A 6,762-nucleotide genomic window follows, 5' to 3' on the forward strand; every position below is an offset into this window, starting at 1 on the left:
TCGCCCACAACTCACTTGTGTTCTACTCATGCACAACATCAACGCATAAAATCTTGGCTCGGATGCCACAATTGGGGAATGAAGCAATTTCAAAAAATTTCCTATGCACACGCAAGATCATGGTGATGCATAGCAACGAGAGGGGTGAGTGTTGTCTACATACCCTCGTAGACCGAAAGCGGAAGCGTTAGCACAACGCGGTGATGTAGTCGTACGTCTTCACGGCCCGACCGATCAAGCACCGAAACTGCGGCACCTCCGAGTTCTAGCACACGTTCAGCTCGATGACGATCCCCGCACTCTGATCCAGCAGAATGTCGGGGAAGAGTTCCGTCAGCACGATAGTGTGGTGACGATCTTGATGTTCTACTATCGCAGGGCTTCAACTAAGCACCACTACAATATTATCGAGGAATATGGTGGAGGGGGGCACCGCACACGGCTAAGAGATCAATGATCAACTGTTGTGTCTTTGGGGTGCCCCCCTTGCCCCCGTATATAAAGGAGCAAGGGAGGGAAGTTGCCGGCCTAGGAGGAGGGCGCGCCAAGGGGAGTAGGACTCCTCCTTCCCTTGTTGGAGTAGGAGAGAAGGAAAGAGGGGGAGAGGAACAAGGAAAAGTGGGTTGCACCCCTTGTCCAATTCGGACCAGAGGGGGGGGGCGTGCGTCTCCTTCCTTTTGGCCTCTTTCATCTATTCCCGTATGGCCAAATAAGGCCCATATACTCCCCAGCGAATTCCCGTAACTCTCCGGTACTCCAAAAAATACCCGAATCACTTGGAACCTTTCCGATGTCCCAATATAGTCGTCCAATATATAGATCTTTACGTCTCGACCATTTCGAGACTCCTCGTCATGTCCCCAATCTCATCTGGGACTCTGAACTCCTTCGGTACATCAAAACTCATAAACTCATAATATAACTGTCATCGAAACCTTAAGCGTGCGGACCCTACGAGTTCGAGAACTATGTAGACATGACCGAGACACGTCTCCGGTCAATAACCAATAGCGGAACCTGGATGCTCATATTGGCTCCCACATATTCTACGAAGATATTTATCGGTCAGACCGCATAACAACATACGTTGTTCCCTTTGTCATCGGTATGTTACTTGCCCGAGATTTGATCGTTCGTGTAAGTGCATCTAGTGCCACCCCTAGTTGGTTTTGGAGTATTGACGACAAACCTAGTTGAGGGACTAAAGTGTTTGTGAGAATTGTAGGATAACACAGGTAGAAGTACCTCATTGATTCGGTTTTACTACCAGAGATGACCCCTAAAAATGTATGAAGACATTGAAGTCAAAGGTGGTATATGAAGATATTCACATTGAAGACTATGACAAAAGAAGACACGTTATGAAGCCAATGGAGCTCGAAGACTTGGATCTTTCGTAGTTCTTTTTCTTTTGTGTTGAGTCATAGGAACCACCGTACTGTTAAGTGGGGTCCAGGAGAACCAGTCAGAATGACTGAAGTGATGCCTAAACCAAAAACCTATGTCTTCGAGTGAAGACAATGAGAGCGAATCTTGTCCAGAGCCGGACAAGTCAGCTTTGCTTGTATCCCAAGTAAAGTTGCCATGAGAGTTTGAAATCTGACCGTTGAGACACCTGTCAGTTCCTTAGTGACCCAGGGTCATTTCGGACAAATCAGGTCGGGTTGCCAAGTGGCTATAAGTAGCCCACCCCTACAACCATAAACGGTTGGCTGCTCAGATTTCAGTGCATGGCTTTTGTCGTTTGAGAGCAACCCACCTCGAAGCCTTTGAGAGAAAATTCCTAGTGAGGAGAAATCCCTAACCACCCAGAGCCAGAGTAAATTGGGCATCACTTAAGTCTTCTTGTCTGTGTGGTCTGAAGACTTATTACACTTGAGGACTGTGCATCCTCCAGACGGTTAGGCGTCGCGTTCAGAGCATCCAAGAGACATTGTGGATTGCCAGTGAACGAAGTCTGTGAAGGTTTGGGAGTCTACCTTGAAGACTTACCAGAGTGATCGGGCGAGGACTATGTGACCTTAGCTCAAGGAGAATACGGTGAGGACTTGGTGTCCTCAGCTGCGTGTTCAGGACTGGGTGTCCAGGACTGTGTGTCCTAAGGTTTAAATACCTAGCCGCTCCAACCAGACGTACAGTTGTCACAGCAACTGGAACTGGTCCAACACATCATTGTCTTCAACGAGTCACTGGTTTCATCTTCACTTCCTTTTACTTACGGTTACTCATTGTGAAGCCATTGCATGCTTGCTATATCTTTTGTCTTCACAACGTAACTGTATAATTTGATTGGCTTCATAACTTCTTCCTACCTGATCCTTATTACACTGCAGCTACTTGTCATTGTGCTTTCACTCTATTGAATACTTGACCATGGCTTGCCTAGTGTAATCTAACTTCCGCTGCATAGTGATAGGCATATCTCTACTGTTTGTCTTCATAACTTCCACGTTTTGAAGACTTTCATAAAAATCGCCTATTCACCCCCCCTCTAGTCGATATAACGCACTTTCAATTAGTATCAGAGCAAGGTGCTCCCTTGTTCTGTGTGATTCGGTTTAACCACCTGGAGTTTTAGCTATGTCGACTGCAGGGATAATTAAAGTCTCCACTGCGTGCCCCGTCTTCGATGGAACTGAATATCCCTACTGGAAGAATAAGATGTGTATGCATCTTGAAGCCATTGACGTCGACCTATGGTATGTCGTCGAGAACGGCGTCCCCAAGGCTGGAGAAGGTGTCACTGCTACTGATGTCAAGAAATTCGTTCAACTGGACTCTACTACCAAGAACATCATTTGTGGTCATCTGACCAAAGGACAGTATGGCCGTGTGAGTGCTTTCAAGACATCCAAGCTGGTCTGGGACTGGCTCTCCAAGGTCAATGAAGGCATCTCAACCCAGAGAGATCAAAGAATCAGTGTCCTTCGCAATCTCTTCAACCGCTTCAAGCGAAATGACAATGAGAATGTCCAGCACACATTTGACAGACTCACTGACATCACAAATGAGCTTCAAGCCCTCGGCGCTACTGAGATCACCAAACATGAAGTCGTCAAGACGCTGCTGAGATCACTTGATAGTTCATTTGACATCCTAGCCCTGATGATTCAAGAACGTCCTGATTTCAAGACACTCGATCCATCTGACATACTTGAGAGGCTCAACACACATGAGTTTCAGCTTTCTGAGAAAAGAGATATCTACGGTCCAAACTATGGGCGAACTCGTGCCTTGAAGGCAAAAGTTGTTTCCTCATCTGAAGAAGAATCTGACAGCAGTTCTGATGATCCTGAAGACATTGGAAGGGAACTTGCAATGCTAGTGAAGAAGTTCCAAAAATTCACCAATAAGAAAGGCTTCAGAAAGTCTTCACGATCAAGCTCAAGGAATAATGAAGCTTCTGCTCATGACTACAAGAAGAAAACATGCCACAAGTGCAAGAAAACTGGACACTTCATCTCTGAGTGTCCACAGTGGGACAATGAGAACAGAAAGAAGAAGAAGAGCAAGGAATATGACTCTGACGACAAGAAGAAGAAGAAATACACAAAGTCTTCTTCCAAGTCTTCCTCAAAGTCTTCATCACACAAGAAGAGCTCATCTGGCAAGGCATGTGCGTTTGTTGGCAAGGAAATGGATTCAGAGGAGGAGTCCGCTTCTGAGGAGGCAGTGGTGGAGTCTGAGGAGGAGTCTGATTCTAGCATTGCAAGTCTGGCTACTGCGTACGTCGCCAAGTCCATCTTCAACACTGAAGACAATGACTTCATCACCGACACCGATGCAAATGACAAGGACTACTCCACTCCTACCTACTGCTTCATGGCACGCGGTGCCAAGGTAAACAAATGCACTACTCACTATCAAAATCTAGTGACGATGACTCTGATTGTGATTCAAAACCCAGTTACAAAACACTTGTTAAAATTGCAACTGAACAACAGAAAGCCATGGAACATATTCAAAAACTGTTAGACAGAAGCGATGATCTGTTGGGTGCTGAAATGACTCGATCTGAATCCTTAATTGAAGACATAAAAAATCTTCACGTTAAGTATCAGGAACTTGAAGATCGTCATGATACTCTCTCAATAACTCATGAAAAGCTTTCCTATGATTATCTTCAAAGGAAGCAAGAACTTGAGAAATTGAGGGCGGCTCATGAAGATCTTCAAAAGGAAAACGAGTCACTTTGCGCCGAACAGATCAGTTCCGCTCAGGAAGGATTTGAACCACCATGTCTTAAATGCATTGAGCGTGATAATGCTACTTCTGTTGCTGAATGTTCCACTGCTACTGCTGTTGCAATATCTTCAACTGTTGATGTGGTAACTAACCCCTCTGCTGAGGATACCACTGCTATTGCTGATGAGAATGCTAGGTTGAAGACATTGCTTGAAACAGGGATGTATAAAAGTCTTAAAGGACATCAGACATTATGTGATGTCCTCAAGAAGCAGATTCTGAACCGAACCCCTAGGAAAGAGGGTGTTGGGTTCGTAAGGAAAATAAATGCAGATGGCTCTTACTGGGAACCTGAGCAGTACCCCAAAACCAAGTGGGTTGCTGCAAAGGAACCTTTAGCAGATCCATCCAATTTATCTGGCTTCACTTGTGCTAACCCCATTATCATTGATGAATCCTTTGATGCAAACTATATACTGTTTAAGAATCAGAATGGTGAAGTGTTTGCCAGGTACATTGGTACTAACTGCAGGAATGGATCGCCTATGAAGAAGATCTGGGTTCTGAAAAAGTGTCTGGAAAATCTTCCTGTGAATGTCTTCATGACACCTCACTTGAAGAAGACAAACCTCAGACCAAAGGCTTCATACGGTCCAAAGGCTTCATACAAACAGAGGACTCACCTGAGTCACACTAACGCAAATGTTTTGCAGGGAAACCATACTCAGGCATATGAATATGAGAGCGGTTCATCAAACTGTCACGTTCATATGACCAAAAATTATTCTGCTTATTCTTATGAGTAATATTGTCCACCTGCAAGACTGTTTGCTAAGGCTACAAAGCCAAAATTCTCAGATGCTGCACTTAGACTTATTGCTTCTAAGCCACCCTTGAAGATGTGGGTGGTTAAGAAGGCTTAACTCTCTTTTGCAGGGAAAGGTCTCCAGCAGAAAACCAAAATCTTCTGACGCTATTGCTGGGGACCTTAAAAATCTTGTAGGGCGCAAGATAAAATGCCCGAATGGCATCATTATGTACTTCGTTCCTGAATCGCATGCTACTCTCCCTATTAGTCCTAATCTGGATCTAAGTTTTCATAACCCACTGGTTCGTCAAATGTTTTTGCTTCACAATTCTCTTCGTGAAGCCTATCCCCCTAACTACACTGTAGGGTACGACACCAGCATCTTCAAAGTCTTCAGAATGGATTATTGATAGTGGGTGTACAAATCACATGACTGGCGAAAGAAGCCTTCTTATGGACTCAACCTTACGTCCATGTGACAAGAGCCACATCACATTTGCTGACACTGGTAAAAGTAAGGTATTGGGTCTAGGTAGAGTTGCAATCTCAAAGGATCAACACATGGATAAAGTCATGCTTGTTGAATCCCTTGGTTTCAACTTAATGTCTGTCTCAATGCTTTGCGATTTGAACATGGTCGTAATATTTGGAAAATTTCATTGCCTTGTACTAATGGAATCTCACAAGTCTCTAGTGTTTGAAGGGTATCGGAAAGATGATTTGTATGTGGTAGATTTCTCAGCAGGGCCACAACTTGCAGTATGTCTTCTTGCAAAAGCTTCAGAATGCTGGCTTTGGCATCGGAGGCTTGGGCATGCTGGCATGAGGAACCTCCACACCCTTGCGAAGAAGAAACATGTCATAGGCATCGAGGGCGTCAAGTTCAAGAAAGATCACTTATGCGGTGCCTGTGAAGCAGGGAAGATGACGAGGGCAAAACATCGCTCGAAGACAATCATGACCACTACTCGACCCTTCGAACTGCTTCACATGGATCTTTTTGGTCCCACTCACTACTCAACTTTTACTACTACTGCTTGCCTCTATGGCTTTGTCATTGTTGATGATTACTCTAGATATACTTGGGTACACATAATCCTTTACAAGACTGAAGTGCAGGATGTCTTCAGACGCTTCGCCAATCGAGCTATGAACAATTACGGCGCCAAGATAAAGCACATCAGAAGTGATAATGGGACTGAATTCAAGAACACTGGCCTTGATACATATCTAGATACCTTGGGCATCACACATGAATTCTCAGCTCCGTACATGCCACAGCAGAATGGCGTCGTCGAACGCAAGAACAGAACACTCATTGAGATGGCCAGAATGATGCTAGATGAATACAAGACTCCAAGAAAATTCTGGACTGAAGCCATTGACACTGCATGCCATACAATCAATCGTGTGTATCTTCACAAGCTTCTGAACAAGACATCTTATGAACTCCTAACTGGCAAGAAGCCAAATGTCAGTTACTTCAGAGTATTTGGCGCAAGGTACTGGATCAAGGACCCACACCACACCTCAAAGTTTGCACCAAAAGCTCATGAGGGTTTTATGCTTGGATATGGAAAGGATTCGCACTCCTACAGAGTCTTCAATCTCTTTCACTACAAGGTGGTTGAAACAGTGGATGTGCGGTTCGATGAGACTAATGGTTCACAAAGAGAGCAACTGCCAAATGTGCTAGATGAAGTTCCAGCTAGTGAGTCAATCAAGCTTATGGGAACTGGAGACATTATACCTTCTGAAGCTCATCCTGA

Source organism: Triticum dicoccoides, chromosome 7A (genome assembly GCF_002162155.2).
Source record: "Triticum dicoccoides isolate Atlit2015 ecotype Zavitan chromosome 7A, WEW_v2.0, whole genome shotgun sequence".
NCBI lineage: Eukaryota > Viridiplantae > Streptophyta > Magnoliopsida > Poales > Poaceae > Triticum > Triticum dicoccoides.